At 40.4% G+C, this 19,864-nt stretch overlaps 1 protein-coding gene across 2 annotated transcripts in view; it reads right to left on the reverse strand.

Moving 5' to 3' along the window:
• Window positions 1–19,074, reverse strand: part of LOC133393612 (uncharacterized) — a 159,473-nt gene extending 140,399 nt beyond the window's left edge. For both annotated transcript variants that reach the window (XM_061659265.1, XM_061659266.1), the window contains exon 1: window positions 18,338–19,074. The gene's annotated coding sequence lies outside the window, so the exon portion shown is untranslated. The remainder of the gene's footprint in view (window positions 1–18,337) is intronic.
• Window positions 19,075–19,864: the final 790 nt, after the last annotated feature.

Raw genomic sequence — 19,864 nt, forward strand, 5'->3', positions numbered from 1 at the left:
GTTGCGCAGTGTATAGTGACATTAAATTATTTTTTTTTTAATGTGCCGAAATTTGTCTCGCGTTTTCGGGTCTCGTCACACACACGCACACACACAGCGCGGGGAAAGTGGCCGTTCACTCTATCATGTCGCGATTCCCCACCCCGCCCGGCGCTAGGGATGAGGATGCTACAAGAAAGCTGAACCAACCGTTCTACCGATAAGGTAGCCGTAATCGATCATGCGGGGGTGGGGGAGGGATGGTCTAGTGGGGAGGGGGGGGGGGGGGAGTGCGTGCTTGCGCGACTTCGGGGGTGCGTGCTCGCGAGCGCGCTTTCGTGGGTGCGTGCTGGTGTGCGCGCTTTCATGCTCGCGGGCGCGCGTACGTGCGTGTGTGTGTGCGTGCGTGCGTACTGGCGTGCGCGCGTTCATGCATGTGTGCGTGCGCGCTCGTGTGTGTATGTGTGTGTGTGTGTGTGTGTGTGTGTGTGTGTGTGTGTGTATGTGTGTGTGTGTGTGTGTGTGTGTGTTTGTGTGTGTGTGTGTGTGCGTGAGTTTGCGCGCGCGTGTTTGTGTGTTTGTGTGTGTGCGTGCGTTTGGAAACCTCAAAACTATTTGATTCTGATGCGTACATTTTCATCCGCTGCGGCTACAAAATACCACGCATTTTCGATCTCGCTACCTGAGAGACAACACAACCATTGGCATCTTTGCGATCGGCTCTGCTGTTGGGGGTATTAATAAGACACATGATTTAAGCAAACGTGCGTGTGATTTGTTGCACATTTATTTCTAATTCAGCTAGCGGACGCAAGTGGAAACAACATTTTGAATTGAATCCATACAAAAGAGGATTCTGGATTTGTTTATTGCGGTGCGCGTATGATACTGCACCTGTCCGTCCAGAATCTGATGGCTTGTTGGTTTGGAGTAGTTATCATGACGCCGATTGACCGGCAATGCCTTGGAGTGGGTTCGGATCGGTAGGTTCATGTTTTGGTAGAGTGCATTCCGTGCATTTGTCGCGCCACAGCGGTAGCCCGGCAGCAACAAAGTCTACACAAACTCTTCCCCGCGTGTGAACTGCTATGCTAAGTTCTTTGTATTATTATTATTGTTATTATTATTGGCGTAATAGCCAACGCGGTCATGCCGGCCTTTTCAGGACTTGAGTACCACGTAGCCGGATAGTCAATTCTTGCTACGGAGGACGGTTCATACGCGGTTAGAACCCATGACGGGCATGCAGATGTGCGGAATGATGGCGTTGCCGCGCGACCGCTCCTATCCAGCGGGTAACTTGCATTCTGCCACACTGTCTCCTGCTCGATGCATACGCTGCAGGCAGGGGGAAAGATGCACCTCCACGATAAAAAATAACACCGTCATGAACCAGCGGCGGACCTAACGGTAGGCGGACTAGGCGGTCGCCGAAGATTTCTAGGCTGTAGTATGCCGTATGTCTACAAGTGGACAGATTATTAGCGACAAGGGCCGCCGGAAAGATGGTCGTTAGGGCTCCGTGGCTGGAGAACCATTTGCACCTCCCCTCCCCCCATGGCGACAACAATTTTAGGGCCTGTGACCGATGATCGTAGGAGTCCCATGGCCACCCCCCTTCCCGCCGGCAATTTAAGTATACTGTTCAATCTCCCAACAGCTGTGTGCCACTACCCCCTCCTCAATTCGTCTTTCCGCCTTTCATGAACACCCTCCTTTCTTTGACCGATGGATCATAACATTCCGGAAGAAATTACATTTGGCGACAGTTTTGCATACACACGCACACTCACAACCATGGGCAGGATGCTTAGCATATCTATGTAATCCACAACAGACGAAAGCAAAAGCTTAGTGTTAGAAACGTGTTAGAGCGAATTAGGGTTCTGCGCGTTGCACAGCAAACCCTCCATCGTGCGCTAGCGATTCCGTAGTCATTTTTACATTGCATCGATTGAACTCATTGCGCTTTTTTGGTTTGATTTGTAAAAATGCAACTTCATCGCCGCAATGTGTATAAACGGGTTTTTAAGCGCCACAGCAGCTCATGAGCATTGACCACACGCGAGAAAGAGATAGCGCTATGGAGGGAAAAAGCACGGACGACGGCTGACAGCGATTGGCCGTCTGACGCACTAACACATCCAAACCTTCGACAGCGCGCTCAGGCGAGGGGTATGAGGCGGAGCCAGGGACGGGTAGCTCGACGAGCTGCTCGACAAATTTGCCGTTGGAGGGAAAAAGATGGCATGATAAAATTCTCAGAACTCCATGAATTGTTGCGTCGCTTTGCGCAGCGGGATCCCGTACGACAAAATCGAGCAGTTTTGTAGCTCGGATTTTCGATCGCTTTCCGTCAAAAGCGATCGAAAAAGCGAGCAGAAATGTCAGGGAAAACGCTTGGATTCCGATCGAAGAAATATTTCAATTCCAAAATTTCAGCGCTGAAAATTTCGAAATATTTCATTGATGAATTTGCAACAATTTTGAATGCGAAATATTTCACAGCCATGCGCTGTGAAATATGTTTGCAGTTTGAGTTTGAGAAGTTTTCGATTGCTTTGCGCAGCGGGATTTCTGCTCGCTTTTTCGATCGCTTTTGGCGGAAAGCGATCGAAAATGCGAGCTACAAAACTGCTCGATTTTGTCGTGCGGGCGTTTAACCCAAGTGACATGTGCCCGAAATTGTTTTCCCATATCTGCTCGATTAGTACTCGATACGCCTGAAATTGTAGATTTCCAGCACGAAAAATCGAGCAGTTTTGTAGCTCGGATTTGCGATCGCTTTCCGCCAAAAGCGATCGAAAAAGCGAGCAGAAATATCAGGGAAAACGCTTGGATTACGATCGAAGAAATATTTCAATTCCAAAATTTTAGCGCTGAAAATTTCGAAATATTTCATTGATAAATTTGCAACAATTTTGAATGCGAAATATTTCACAGCCATGCGCTGTGAAATATGTTTGCAGCTTGAGTTTGAGAAGTTTTCGATCGCTTTGCGTAGCGGGTTGTGTATGATCGAGTGAGTTGAAAGCTTTTAGATTTGGTGAGTTCGTAAATTAGACTTTCTTCTATCGATTGACGATGCCGTCGAGCGCATTTTACATTCGTAGCTTAGATTTTTTATGAAAAACAAAAGCAAATTTTGTGTGATGTTATTTTATAAAAAATCGAAAGTATATATGTATAAAATGGCACCATAACCAACTAAAACGATAGGAAACATTATTTTCGAGCGAATCTAAAAGAAAACAACGAAAATGCCACATCATAGTTGATTTTAAAGGCCTTTTTCTAAACTCCCTTAAACTGGTGCAGTTTAAGGGAAGTTTAAGGCTCCAGTTAAAGGGAATTTGCTCGAATTCCAGATTATTCGTGCTCGAAAATGTCAATTGGGAAGGGAAGTTTAAGGCTCCAGTTTAAGGGAATTCGCTCGAATTCCCGGTTATTCGTGCTCGAAAATGTCAATTGGGTATGGTTCATGCCCCGTATGGACTGACCTATTCGTAGCAAATACTGACTATTTGCGTGGTACTTTATAAGCCAGTGACAGTGACAGTTATAACAGTGAAGCTCCGTTTATCCGGGCTCATCGGGACTTGACCTTGCCCGGATATGCGAATAATACGGATAATGAGTCTAATAATGTATTTTAGCACAAATTCTTCATTTTTGTTTGAAATTTATCTTATTGTAATAAGTTTGGTTCGGACGCGACGGATAGTTCAACAATGCCATACTATAGACATCACTCTTCAGGTATAATTGTAAGCACGATGGTGGAGGTTTCGGACAAACACAACTGAATTAAATACACATTTCACTTTGTTTAAAAATCGAGACTTGACCGACCAAGACTTAGCAGTATCACTTCACGACTGCACGTACTGTGCGTAACTGTCGCTTTACTGTCTCCGTACGTCTGTGTCTGGTCTCATCTTACATCTTTATTTATACGGTACCTTTCTTCAATTCGATTTTGCGTTTTACTTTCGCTTTGTGTCGGTTATGCTGAGGGTTAGGTTTTTCTGGTTTACATATGGTTGCAATTATTCTGTAAGGTCAGTTCTGGGTTCTGGCGCTTACGTGGTGTTTTGTTTCCTACGCTTACGATTAACGGTTCTGTTTGTACACACGAGGGTACGTTGTCTCCTATTTCATTATTTATGAACTGATGGTTGCTATTATGCAATGTTATTGTTTTTACGCTTTACGCACTTGAAACGTTTTTGTGCTGGGTAATGTTTTTCGCACCTACAGGGCTGTGTGCGGGTTGTGTGTTTTAAGTGTTTTTGGACAAGGGTTTTTCTGCTGACTTACAATTCCTGGCGTAAGGTTATTTATGTGGTTTGGGTTGTGTTAATTTCTTGAGTGGTTATTTTATCCTTTTTTGTGTGTTGTGTGGTGTTGACAATTTGTGTGTTCTTGAGTGGTTATTTTATCCTTTTTTTGTGTGTTGTGTGGTGTTGACAATTTGTGTTTATTAAGTGTGATGAGAATTGTGTGTGAATTGATTATAGACAGTATAGCATGTGCATGTGCATGCTACACCTCCGCCCTTTTTGAATAATGTACGATTGAGTTTTTACGAATGAGTGCATTATTCACTAAAACTGTTTTAATCGGTTTTTATGTACCGTTGTGATTTTTCCTGTCTGATTATGTTTTATAACGCAATTTGTATCCGTGATTTCTACGATTGTAAATGGTCCTATGTAGACTGGATCTAATTTTTTTCTATTTTCGTTTGTTAGGTACACGTAATCTCCTAATCGTATGTTTAATTTGTTTAGATTTTCATTAAGTTTGGCTTGACGTTGTATTTTTGATGCGATTAGTTTGTTTTTGGCTATTGCATGTGCTTTTTGTAATTTAAATTTCATTTCATTGTAGTATTGTTCTATATTGTACACTGGGTCTACTTTTGTTTTGTATAGTTCTTGTGGTAAATTTGCTTGTCTTCCAAATACTAATTCAAAGGGTGTGAGGTTAGTTATGCTGTGTACTGAAGTATTGTAAACAAACTCATAGAATTTAGTCCATTGATCCCAATCGTCATGGTGTTCATTGGTATAACTTCGTAAGTATTCGTTTAAGCTTCTGTGGTTTCGTTCTAAAGCTCCTATTGTTTGGGGATGATATGCTGCTGCGAATGTTTGTTTGATTTCTAATATTTTTGATATTTGGGTTAAAATTTCATTATTGTATTCAAGTCCTTGATCTGATCTCATTTCTAAAAAGTTTCCAAATGTAAGAATGAAATTTTCTACTAAAGCTTTTGCTATAGTGTTTGCTTCTTTGTTTTGAATCGGGATTATTACGATATATTTCGATAATTCGCATTGTATGGTAACTGCGTATCGATTATTGTTTGCTGTTTTTGGTAGCGGTCCTACGGTATCAATCGTTATGATGTTAAAAGGTTTAGAGGGTGTTGTCGTCACAACAGTTTCCTCTTTAGTATGTTTTAGGATCTTGTTAGTTGCGCATGCTTTACAACTTTTGACATACTTGATGATATCCGCTTTCATATTTTTCCATTTGTATTTATCTTTTATTTTACTATATAGTTTGAATTGTCCTAGATGACCTCCTACTGGTGTTGTGTGGAAATTGGACATTATTTGAAATTGTTCTTCTTTCTCTTCTATCCATTTAGGTTGTGTATACACAATGACATGAACGTCTGTTATCATTTTGTTAATAATTTCTTTTATGGTCGACATTGAATAAAATTCGAATAACTTGTCATTCGATGCAATTGCTAAATTCTTGTGATACTTTCTAGCGATTAGGCATGATTCATGCAGTACAAACTCTAGTGTTTGACTTTGCTTCGCAGAAGTTATGGGTATTTTAAATTTTCCCAGCGCTTTGTAATAATTGTGATTGTATATCACGAGCTCAATAAATTCTTCATTTTCAATAATATTTGATTTCATTTTCAACATTTTAGTTGTTTCAGATGGCCTATCTGTTTCATACATATTAGTTTGATCATATTTCACTTTCGTTTCTTCCTTGTCTTTCTCTTTTTCTTTTTTATCTGCAGTTATAATTTTCCTTGTCATTGCTCTAGTATTCACTAATAAAATAGGATTAGCTAAATCCGTCTTATTTTTAGGGATAGATGCTTTAAGTTCGTCAGAATCCGTTACTATTCTGGATAGCGCATCTGCTACTACATTAGTTTTTCCTGCTAAAAATTCTATTTTAAAATCAAACTCTTCTAAATCTAGTCTCATTCTAGTTAGTTTTGATGTTGGATTCTTCATACCAAACAAATATACTAATGGTCTATGATCTGTTTTTACAGTAAATTTTCTACCGTATAGATATGGTTTGAAATAATTAATTGCCCAATGAATTGCTGTCAATTCTTTTTCAATAATAGGCTTATTTTTTTCTCCTGGTGTGAAGCTTTTGCTTGCATATGCTATTGGGTGGTCTTCTCCATCTGTTATTTGTGAAAGAACTGCTCCACATGCTACATCAGAAGCGTCTGTTGTTAATATAAACTCTTTCTTAAAATCTGGATATTTTAAAACTGTAGGTGATAAAAGACTTTGTTTTAAGCTATTAAATGCGTTTTGACATTCGTCTGTCCAAATAAATTTTACTTTTTTCTTAATTAGATTATTTAAAGGTTTAGCAGTATTAGCGAAATTATGTACAAACTTACGATAATAATTACAAAATGCGACAAATCTTCGTACTTCGTCTGCATTTTTAGGTATTGGAAAATTTCTAATTGTTTCGAACTTAGAATCGTCTGGATATATTCCCTTATCTGTTATTTTATGACCTAAATAGGTAACTTCTGTTTTAAAAAATGAACATTTTTCTGGATTTAATTTTAAATTGTAATGTCTTAATCTATCAAAAACCTTAACTATGTTACTGATGTGCTGCCGTGCACTGCAGCCAGTAACGATTATATCGTCTATATATACAAATGCTAGCTCAGGAGTTAATCCTGCCATAGCGATAGCCATCATACGTTGAAAACTGTTGGGGCTAATGTTTAAACCGAACGGCATACGTTTAAATTGGTAATGCCCTGATCCGGTTGAAAAAGCTGTAAATTTTCTTGAATCATTTTCTAGAGGTATTTGGTGAAATCCTGACATGAGGTCAAGGGTGCTAAAATATTTTGCCCTGCCGAGTTGATCTAGTATTGAGTCAATTCTTGGCAATGGAAATTTATCTGGTATAACCTTTTTGTTTAACTGTCTGAAATCTACAACAAGTCTCCATTTTTTATTACCATCTGTTGATTTCTTTGGAACAAGTAAGATTGGTGAATTATATGGTGAAACTGAATGTTCAATTATATCATTCTTAAGCATTTTGTCTACTTGATTTTGTATTTCGTCTGTTTGTGAATAAATTTGTTTATAGTTTGGTATGTAAGTTGGGATATTGTCTTTTAATTCGATTTTCTGAGGGTAAAAATTGTTTGTAGTAATTGGATCATCTTCTACGCAAAAAATATCGTTGTATTCTGTAACAATTTTTCTTAGATTGTAAATTTCCGAGGTGGGAATTTTATCTATTTTAATTTTTTGTAAAAGTTTTTGCAGTCTATCATTGTTTATTTCTCCTGCTTTGTTATTTACTTGTTTAGCTTCATAATTCGATAATGGTTCTGTAATAGGTTTGAATTCTGCATGAGTTATGTAGATATTTCGTTGCTTTGTGTTGATGAATTTAACTACTTGATTATCTTTAGAAATGATTGTACTACCACAAAATACTCCTGGTTGGATTTCTTGAGCGAATACTATGGTGTCCTCAGTTATATTTGGAAGGTATATTCTTCGTACTACTTCACTTCTGATAGGTAAAATAAATCCTTTTCCGTCGTCTTCCTCAATATTATGTTGAATTTCCTCTCCTTGGCATGTGAATGTAAGCAATAGTAATTCATAGTTAATAGAACATCTGTAAAGTTTGTAAAAATCCCTACCTAATATACCGTCTGCTCCTATGTTAAATTCATCTGGAACTAATACAAAGTCATGTTCCAATTCTAAATTGTTAAAAAAAATAGTACAAGTTGTAATACCCTTAGAATATATTGGTGTGTTAGAAATGCCTGTCAATGAAATCGAGTTTGATCTTATTGGACTGTGATTTTTCTTTAATTTGCTTGATTTGAATAATGATACTGATGCTCCTGTGTCGACTAATAATATAGATGTTTCGGTATTAGCAAAACTCAATTTTATTTTTATGTAATCAACTCCATTCAAATCTAGCGAGTATATTGGTCTAGAGTCTGAGTTGATTCCTTTTGGTCTAAAAAATTATTCTCATCTTCCTGTACCTGAGCTGTAGTATGATATACGTTTCTGGATTGTTGCCCTGTTTCTCGATTCATTATAGCCCTAGGACTTCTATTTGGCCTGTTTTGATAGCCATTATTATTGTATCTTTGATTTTGGTTGTCTCTATTATTGCCACTGCGGTTATTATTTCTTTGATTGCTGTTGTAGCCATCACTGTTATAATTGCGGTTATTGAAATTGTTGTTATTTCTGTAATTGTCATTGCGTCTGTATGATTGGTTTGTGTTAGGACGGTTATTATACTGATAATTCCTGTTCTGTTGTCTATAATTATTGAATCTACTATTGTTATATGAACCCTGGTAAGTAAGTACTTGAGCTTTGTCTTGCCTAGATTCGCATTCGTCTACTACTTTAGTGGCTTCTTTTATAGTTGTAAATTTTCCAATGGTGAGAGCAGTTTTTGCATCTCGATTTGACACTTTATCTATTAATGAATTAATTCCTTCTCGAATTGCGAATTCGTTTGCTACTTCGGTTGGAATTTGTTTTTGTAGGTAGAGAACCTTCAATTTTTCTGTAAGCTCTTCTATCTCTTTGCAGAGTGTTTGTGTATCTTTAGTTTTTAATGATTTCATGTTAGCTATTACTTTGCTTGGTTCTACCTGTTCCTCACAGCGTGATTTTAAATCCTCTGCTAATTGCTGTACTGTGGTAAGGTTGGGTTTTATTCCCATTTCCGCCTTACCAGATAGTCTAGTGTAAATATAATCTACCAATAGTCCCTCTTGATTATCCGGAAACATTCTCTTTGCAAAATGTATTGCCCTAAGGAAGGATTGTAATTGGTCTGCGGATCCATTATACGTCGGTACTACAGCCGAAGCTTCTTTTAGATTAAACGTCGCCATTGTTTGTGTTCCTAAACTGACGTTATTAATTGAAACTGTGAACTTTTGTTTGTGAATTGCTATGAATTTAGTTATGTCGCTATATAGTGTTCTAGCAATTTTAGATGTGTACGTTAGTTCTTCTTCACTTATTTCATTCTCATATTTAACTAACTTTTCTTGTAGCTTTTTAAAAGTTTCCTTAGCGCTTTCCTCATATGTGCTTATTGCGCACTGTCTGTAGCATCTGTCTATGTGTTTTAGATTATCATGCAGTTGTTTTAACCTTTCTACTAATAGTTCTATTTTTTGTTTCATTCTTCATATTAAGGGTTATGCCGTACCTTGGAGTTCTCGTAGGTGGTGCCCTACCCGGTGTCCGGTGTTCCTCTGTCCCTAGGTCCAGGGATGTCTTCTCTCACCTGTCTGTCCGACAGTGAGCCCGTGTGAAGGTTATTTATTTGCAGCTTTCGCTGCTTTTTGTCTTCGTCGTTGAGTCGATTATAGTTGATCCATCATGAGATGCGTCTCAATGAGGATCAAATGTAGCTTCATAGTCTTGGAGATGTTTTTGCCCTTGGAGGCACGTTTCAAAAGGCGCATTGTTGCCTTATGTAGCCTTTTCCTGTCTGTCTCGTCGCGCAACATAGCCGTCATGCGGTGTAGTCTGTCCCACTGATTTTCCATTATGATAAAGTGCCTTCACTGACGTTCACGTATTTATAACACTAGCCACTTCACGGTTAATTGTTTTTGTTATTATGTTTCATTTTTCGACGACTTGCTTGTGCCGTTACTTGTTCCGTTTTGGTTCCACTTTTTATTTATTTATATATTTATTTATTTATTTATTATTATTATTATTATTATTTTTTTTTTTCACTCTTCCATAAGGCTGTTTGCTTCCATATTATTGTTTTCGCTGTCTCTTGCAGCCGCAACCACAGTGCTCCATAACAAATGAGCTCTCACTAATAAACCTTGCACTTCGTCTAGCGTGATGGACTGTTTTTTTGATTCGATGAAAATAATTGCTCCTGTTTCATGTAATTCTGCTTTTATATATTCCCTAATGCATGACCTATCGATGCGTGCCTTAATCATGTGCATCATCCAGTTTATGGTTTGCACTAGATCGTTTTCAATTGTGTCGTCCATCATAATGTCTATATATTTTCATGTTAAACTTTTCTGCTCACTATTAACTCGTTTTATTGTCTCTCTTTTTTTTTTTTTTACTTAGGCAGCGATAAAATTTTTAGTGCTCTATCGTGAGCCTGTTTAGATAGAAATTTGTATATGGCCTTTAACACATTGCCCATTGTATTATAATCACTGTCACCACTTTTATACCACTTGTCACTAACTTATCGGTCGCGGTATGTCTAGTTTGCGGTGATGCAAACTGTCACGGTCGCCATGTAATAAGTTTGGTTCGGACGCGACGGATAGTTCAACAATGCCATACTATAGACATCACTCTTCAGGTATAATTGTAAGCACGATGGTGGAGGTTTCGGACAAACACAACTGAATTAAATACACATTTCACTTTGTTTAAAAATCGAGACTTGACCGACCAAGACTTAGCAGTATCACTTCACGACTGCACGTACTGTGCGTAACTGTCGCTTTACTGTCTCCGTACGTCTGTGTCTGGTCTCATCTTACATCTTTATTTATACGGTACCTTTCTTCAATTCGATTTTGCGTTTTACTTTCGCTTTGTGTCGGTTATGCTGAGGGTTAGGTTTTTCTGGTTTACATATGGTTGCAATTATTCTGTAAGGTCAGTTCTGGGTTCTGGCGCTTACGTGGTGTTTTGTTTCCTACGCTTACGATTAACGGTTCTGTTTGTACACACGAGGGTACGTTGTCTCCTATTTCATTATTTATGAACTGATGGTTGCTATTATGCAATGTTATTGTTTTTACGCTTTACGCACTTGAAACGTTTTTGTGCTGGGTAATGTTTTTCGCACCTACAGGGCTGTGTGCGGGTTGTGTGTTTTAAGTGTTTTTGGACAAGGGTTTTTCTGCTGACTTACAATTCCTGGCGTAAGGTTATTTATGTGGTTTGGGTTGTGTTAATTTCTTGAGTGGTTATTTTATCCTTTTTTGTGTGTTGTGTGGTGTTGACAATTTGTGTGTTCTTGAGTGGTTATTTTATCCTTTTTTTGTGTGTTGTGTGGTGTTGACAATTTGTGTTTATTAAGTGTGATGAGAATTGTGTGTGAATTGATTATAGACAGTATAGCATGTGCATGTGCATGCTACATTATGTTTTGATACAAGTTTTTAGTAACTTTATGTTTTTAAAATGAGAATATTTTAAATTTGCCATGAATTATTGTGTTTTTTGTTATGACAATGTACTCTGATACCCGATTTTTTTGAAATATCTTCCTCGTAATGCACTGTCACCTTTGTATTGAATTGCCATTTCTCAACAGCACGGATAAACAGATAGCCGGATATAAGGTACCCGGATAAACGGCGCTCCACTGTAATAGTTATTAATTAGACAAAAAAAATCTTTTACACTGACAACCAACTATGAACCATCTTGTTTATAAACAGTTCAATCAATCAAATTTTAATTCACACTACAATGGCCTCTTTAAGACTACCACTACTACTAAAAAAAATTCTAAGTAAGCTTAAACGTAACGTAACGTTAGCGTAAAATTACATCTTATACTTGCTTACTCAACCTAAAGAAAAGAAAATTCAATCTAAACTTTCACTAACCTATTGTAACGTCCGGATTGATATCGCCCACTGTGCCCTTATCCCGAATACCGTGCACTTATGACAGCCGTATAAACGCCTTTACTCTTACCGCTGGAGCACCCATGGTGCTAGTTGAACTTGAACTGTCATGAAATAAAGCTCTCTTCTTGGCGCGACATTGAACTGAACAGACGTAAGCCACCGACCTCTGTGTTATAATTATTCGTGTGCTCTTCCGAATTTGTATTAAAATATATAAAAACGGCAAATTAACCTTCTGCCACCCGTAAAACGCTTGGTCGTTACACTATTAAAAACCAAAAATTAAAGATAGTTTAAAAAAGTAAAATAAAAACTAGCTGCCATGTCAGCCGCATGTACAGTATCGGACAGAAAGATAGGGCATTGGTTTTTTAACGCACCGTGCACCCGTTGGGCCAAGTTTATGTGTGGTTTGTATGTGTTTGTGTTTGTGTGTGTATGTATGTGTGTGTGTGTGTGTGTGTGTGTGTGTGTGTGTGTGTGTGTGTGTGTGTGTGTGTGTGTGTGTGTGTGTGTGTGTGTGTGTGTGTGTGTGTGTGTGTGTATGTGTGTGTGCATGTGTGTGTGTGTGTGGATGTATGTTTGAATGTGTATTGATGTGTGTTTGAATGTGTATTGATGTGTGTGTTTGTTTCACAAGTAGGTCGTTTCGGATAGATTTGTAAGTAGTTTTTTTGTGTTTTGGGTTAGGTTTTTGGTGTGATAAGCAGGACCACCGCCCTCGCAATCAGTGTGTTTTCGATATATTAACAATGTTACGGTCTTCTTTCGCCGTGGTCTTCTGAGGACGTCCGGTTGACTTGCGCGTTTCGGTTGTCCAAGCGCGTTCCAGTTGTCTAAGCACGTTTCGGTTGTCCGAAGCGCGTTTGCCACAAAAGTGCGCGATCGTTCCATTACGAACTCGATCCTTTTGCGCTTAATGCCAGCAGCAGCCATTCGCTTTTACATATGGCGCTGATGATCGGTACAACGTTTACCTCGACCCATTGTTACTAACATTGCTTGCTTGGACCGTCAAGAACGCGCTGGTTAAAAACTTGGACACGGCTGATCCCGTGCTCTGCCTGCGTTCTACTTCTATACGCGATGAATTACATCGTTTTGGAGCAGCGAAAACATCGCATGGATAAAAACTATCAACGAGTACGCGAGTAAGCGTCTTCCCTTCAAAATCGAGAAAAGAATACTGCCGCGCTCATGAAACAAAACGCCCATTGAAAAGAATAACTGCGCGCCAGCTCAATGCACGCACCAAGTTTACCATTCGCACACAACGTGCAACGCATAGATGCACGAAGGCCTTTCAATGGCGTGCACTGGAGAAACACCTGTGAGGGAATGCCGAGTTCATTGCTATTGTGCGCGTGTCAATTTCGCACCGGTGTCGCATTCACATTCATGAAACAGCACACCTGCGTTTTCGTCCGAGGAACAAGCGCTGCTGTCGATGCAAACTTTAGTTTTTATCCAAGTGTAAACGCACAATGTTTCACACGATAACACACATAATAAGAATAATTTCAACGCAATATGACATCATGGCAAGCTATGTTTTTCAGACACAAACCCGCGAACTTGCAAATACACATTAAAAAGCACACTCTCTTTCTACTACTACACACACACACATACACACACACACACACACACACACACACACACACACACACACACACACACACACACACACACACACACACACACACACACACACACACACACACACACACACACACACACACACACACACACACACACACTCACACACACACATACACACACACACATACACACACACAAACACAAGTAACGTGGCAAAACAAGTGCACGGTGCATTGAAAAAAAAGGGTCCTATCTTAATGTCCGATACTGTACCATTGCCTGTCTTTCATACAACAGGCCAACAGAAAAAACACAAATTATGTTTGATTGTGCCAAAAAAAACACACACACTTAAAACCCCAACCCGCTTTGTTTCATGAACCACGGGGAAAAGGCAGCTCGCCTGGAGGCGGCCTGATACGGATACGCAGTGCCCAGTACGGCAAACATGTTCTAACATTAACCCTAGTGCTGTTAAGAAAGTCCCCCCCTCCCCCTTTATGTTAGCTCCGTTCACCTTCGCGTCCATATCACAGATGTATGGGCACGAACTATCTGGAGTTTCGGTGGAAGTTTACCTGTAACAAGAGGAAAAATAAGACCAACTACTTCATGCAATTTCATGAATTTTTTACTTAGCATGTGCAACCACGCGTCATCTTCGAGGGTATCGAGGTGGCAAATATTTCTATTGAAAGTAGGTAATTAATCAGGAATAAAGGTGTGGAGAAGAGGAAAAAAGGCTATGGCGGAAGGAGTTATTGGGTTTGGTGAAGGATCAATGGGAGGGAGATTAAGAGGACGAGTGGGTCGCGTGAAGCAGTGAATGCAACCATTTTGCATCTGATTGCAGTCCATGGAACCTCCACCACCACAGCCGGCGCGTTTTCCATCGTTTGGTAAACGTACATCCCAGCAGAAGACATTCGTGCAATAACACCGCCTTCTCCTGAGATCTTGTAAAGCGCGGCCATGGTTAAAAACCGGATCCCAACTACGGTGATATCGGGCGAGCTTGATATTTTCGCACTCAAAAATTGAACTATGCCATTGTCCTTGGTCAAAAACCATTGGTCTTGAAATTTTGGCAGCAAGACAAAATCGGCGGTCATATGTAGACCGACACCATTTGCCTTCAACATCGGATACTGTGGAGCTGGCGGGGTAGCAACCAGATGAAGGCTCATTAGATCGCTTGATCTGTTTGCAATTTGCTCCACACATTTCGTGCCCGCTCGGACCCAGCGTGGAAAATTCTGCAAAAAAAATTCTGTTGCGTAGGCTGAAACATCGTCGAGCGCTCCAAATTTTTCAACATCTTTATAAATGTGAACGAGAAGGTGAATGTTGCTTGTTAAATATTTTCTACCGTAAACCTGGCCGAAATTCTTCACAAATATGCGAAGATAGCCTCGAGCACGGAGCCACATGTGCTGGTGAAATTTTGTCGAAAAAATTGTCACAGCACTAAATTAGAGAAGGAAGTGACCATAGGTGATTGGATCAACCAGGTCCTTCAGAACCACAACTGATGCATACTGAAGATAGCTACGCCACTCGGTAGCTTTCCAAAAGCCGTGATATCTGAGAGCCTGAAATTATCGATGGATCTCAGTAGGAAGCTTTGTCTGCATTAAAAATTTAGACGCAGTTTCCATTTGGAGAGGTGTCCACTTTTTATTGCGGGGAAATTTACCGAACATAAATCCCCGTTGCACAAAACGTGTACACCCCTCGCCACACATGTGTTCACGCTCCGGCTATGTGCGGCATGAGTGGAAGCTTAGGCAAGTTTACTGCTTTTACCAGAATAGGCCAGACCTGGGTCGGCCCACCCTTATGTAGCGGTAGCCCGTTGACCGATACGTCTAGCTTGAAAGGTTCGTCGCGGGGTTAGACGGATTTTTTTAGCAATTGAAATATAGCTCAAAAAATAATATACTTACTGAAAATACTTGGTCAGGACTGGCGATAATCCTCCGTACCAAAAGTCACCTTCCCCGATTTTATAAATGCTGCCAGCAGCACGGGGAGGTGTTCGCACCAAAGTCCGGCTATCTTTTGAAAGAGTGACATCTACCTTCTTCCGTAGGATCGCCAGTAGCATATAGACCACCGAACTGGGGAGCTGACTCTTAATTGCAAAGAAACAAAGACAATCCAACAAACTTAGATTGTCAAAGATCTCATAAGAGTCATTCTCATCGGAAGTTCCGTGATAAAAATCATCGTTGTCCTCCTCGTTCGGATAATTTTCCCCGTGGTCGAAATCTTCAGCATCGTCCGCGACATTTTCAGCACTTGTTCCGGCAGTGCTTGATGTCGCATATTGGCCTTGCGGCACTTCTGGAACCGTTTCGTCATCCGAAAAGTCTTGAGTGGGAAGATAATTTATAGTCAACAGTGTAATTAAAAAAATTACATGTAAAACAATTACAACGTTTCTTTCGAACTTGTTAAATGTCGGATTTTGTTAAAAAGGAAACAAAGCACTTGCTGTGTCTATAAAATAAAAAAAATTATTTGAGTTATAGTACAAATATAGTTTCTATGATGAACGCTGTATTATCGAATATTTGTTTTCTGCTTTCCGATCCGACATTTGAATTGTTGATTTGGTGTTTTCCCGTCGCCACACTACAATAGCTACCTGCAATAATAGGAACGGACCAAATTTTTGCCCGATTGATCAGTGCAACAAATAATGTATTTGATCATGATCGCACGGTTTTTAATTTACATTCGAACCGTGTCAACCGCAATGGCTTCAATGTTATAGGCTTGTGAGACTTTATGGTATGACAAGCAGGATACTCAGTTCTTTTTTTATGTTTATGTTTATGTTTATGTTTATTTGTCTATCGATGGACAATAATGCCCTCTCGAACCATTTTAGCAATGTTTTACAATGAGTTCTTTACAATGGATTACAATAACATAGAACATAAAAATGTGCACTATGGAACCAAATTTAACACAGAAACACGATCATTAAACTCAGTTGGCAAAATCCTCGGCTCAAAAGCGTCGCTGACTGCGTTAAAAGCACGGCACATAAGTAGGAACGGGTCAGAGGAGCCAAATTGCGTTCTACGGTCGTCGAGGGCCAACATTGCCCGAGTCCGGAGCGGCCTGGCCGGAACGTTCGGGTTGATGGCAGCCAGTAGTGACGGAGAGTCAATACGGCCGTCGAGAAGTCCCGTGATGAACGACAACCTGGCTTTTCGTATTCGCTCACTTAGGGTGGGTAGCCCGAGTAGTAAACACCTAGTCCGGTAATCGAGCCTTTGGTTCCATGAGCGAAGTGCAAATCGTGAAATTTTGCGCTGGATTGATTCCAATCGAGCTAACGGACGCGCTGCAGTTGGCCACCATACGATATTTGCATATTCCATCAACGACCGGATAAGTGAGCAATAGAGCGCCTTGGTGCAAGGTATATCATTAAGCTCGCGAGTCATATTGATAACTAGTCCTAGCATTCTATTGCTGATGGCTACTACGTGATCCAGCTGATCCTTAAATGATAGTTTTGTATCGAGCAAAACACCTAGATCCTTAACACATAGTTTTCGCACCAAGGACTGTCCATCAAGCGCATATTCATACAATGATGGGCAGCGGATAGTCAAGTCCGAGTTTCATGCGGATAGTCAAGAATCGATTCACGTCCGGTCTTGTAGCATTTGTCATGGTGAACCTGTGAAAACCTTATCCGTTTTGCCAGTCTGAGCCACTTTTCTTACTCTGAACCACTGCTCTTAGCCACTTATCTAAGCCTTTTTTAGCTCTTTTTTTGTCCAACACATTTAGCCCTGCCCTGTCTATAGGATGCTCGGCTCATGCGGTTCTAAAACCCATGACGGACATGTTCATAGGTCGTGCACTTGACGACTAGCGGCAACATTAAATGAATAATGTGTTTTCGAAACTAATTTTTGTTTTGAAACACTTCTTCATACTTCATTCTCACTCTCTGCTTGGTGACGCATAGACGTGATTTTGATCGCTCCTGCTTATCGTAGTGTTTTAACGCGGCTTGATTAATCGCCCTGTGGCTGCTTGATACTTTACCGCTTGTGACTCTTGCACACCTTTGCATCGATTGTTGTTGATTGTTGATTGTTGATCGAGCGAATTGGCGACTGTACCACAGGACCGCCCTTTTGAAACACATGTTTACACATTCACTGAACACTGAACACATTTACCACACTGAACACATTTTCGAACCGTACCTAGTTACTAGGTAATAAAATAAACACCGACATAGACGGCAATTGTATGACAATGATAAATACAAAATATAATGCAATTAATTCGCACATGTTTTTCATCTTATTCCGTTTTTCACACCGCGGCTTTTTGACACACGCACATAGATCCCGAGTGTGATAACATTTTTTTTCTTGCACTTGCACCGTTTGGCGCATCGATATTTTTATTTTGGTGCCCTTAAATCAATACACCGAAATCTTCTTCTTCTTATTTTGGCACTACAACCGCTGCCGGTCAAGGCCTGGCTGTACCCACTAGTGAAGTGGCCTTGGCTTTCAGTGACTTATTGTTACCGTAACAGGATAGTCAGTCCTACGTATGGGTGCACAGTCTATTCGGGGCCTTGAACCTATGACGGGCATGTTGTTAAGTCATTCGAGTTGACGACTGTACCACCAGACCGGCCCGACCGCTTTTATACCGAATTATTTTACACCGAATTATACTGCACTTGTTTTACAATGTTAGATTATAATATGATATGCACTGACAAATAACCACTCACTTGCCTTTTTTACTTACCCATGTTTGGCAGCGGGACAAACCAATCGTTTGCCTCTTACAGAGCTTCTTGGTTAGAGAGCTCAATCTCGTCCATCAGCTTACGGCACTTTGCATAACAATGCCCATTTTGGCTGCAATTCTGCGACATTTTGGCACTTAAAACACACTTTTCTAACACACTTGATGAACACTTGTACTTGGCACTTGGAAACCACACAGAATGACAAAAAAGTTTGACAGCAGAAACGTAGCACCACTACAATCGAAAATATACCTACCTCAGACATACATTCTCATGACTATAACGTTGGCGCGTGCTCGTTAGGATGAGTTGATTTTTTTCATAGCACACTTTTTATCATCGCTGTTTCTCTCGTTCACTTCAGCCAAGCAAAAAAAACTCGATTCTGCTCTTCGTCTGATTTCGAGAGCGCACGAAGGGGTTTCGGGTTCCATCTCCAACAACAACAACCATACGAGGAGGCTTGTGGACACTCATCAGGGTAAATCGCTCAAATTAGAGCGAGAGACTGATAGAAAAAGCATAAGGTCAATATAAAATCTTCGGCTTTTGACTGTTGGGTATACCTTTCGGGTACGGTCGGGGTGTATAAGCTCTTTCCCTCTCATGTTAATGGTGAAGAAACCGAAGCTATTGTGAATTTTTCCTGTGTGCCAAAGCGAGAGAACATGTGTTTTCTCTCTAGATTTTTTACGGCACAACGCCGCTCGTGGACGAAATGGGGGACGAAAAACGGGAGAAGGGGAAACCGATATCCTTCGAACGACACGCACACATTCATTTGCAAGCGGCTTCCGCTGGACCGAGACTACTCATCTCTCTCGATCTGTCATGATTTTTCTGCTGTCTCACTCATCCGGGTGTTAGGCATTGTCAGTCTGTCCAGAACTTCCGCTGTGGAAGGATGTAATGGAGTGATGTGTGATTTCTTGTGCCCCGTACTTTGCTCGTCTACGTTTTGTGCCGTGTTTCTTCTTCTTCAAATATGGAATGATTTACCATTGTAAATTTCTAAGGTAAGTTTCTTGTTATCGTGCGTGCTTCAAAAGGGAACACTAACGCATTGTCGTTCAACTAACGCATGTTGTCTAAAAAGTGCATGTGCATATTGATCAACTGGCCTTGCCAACATCCCGCAAAATTTTCGACGGAGGGAAAACTGTGTCCGCTTTAAAAATATTAAGATAAGCGTGTTTTTTAGTCCTATGCGCCAAAGATTGTTTTTTTTTAAATATAAAAATATGTGTCAAATATTGGTTAATTTTTATCAACAGATTGCGTCACAGCTCTTTCGTAGAAGAGCGCACTTCAAGAACGCCAAGGATACGGCTAAACATGCCCAGCACCTGCCCGTGACGTCATTTGCAGACAGGCGCCGGCTGAACACGCGCAGCACCATTCGAGAATATCCCAGCGCGGTGGGTGGAAGGAAGAACGAGAGGGAAAAGGTAATGGAAAGTTACCGCAACTTTTGTAAGGGGTGAAGCATCCTGCCGTGTACAGAGTGTGAGTCTGCCAAAACG

Source organism: Anopheles gambiae, chromosome 3 (genome assembly GCF_943734735.2).
Source record: "Anopheles gambiae chromosome 3, idAnoGambNW_F1_1, whole genome shotgun sequence".
Classification (NCBI taxonomy): domain Eukaryota; kingdom Metazoa; phylum Arthropoda; class Insecta; order Diptera; family Culicidae; genus Anopheles; species Anopheles gambiae.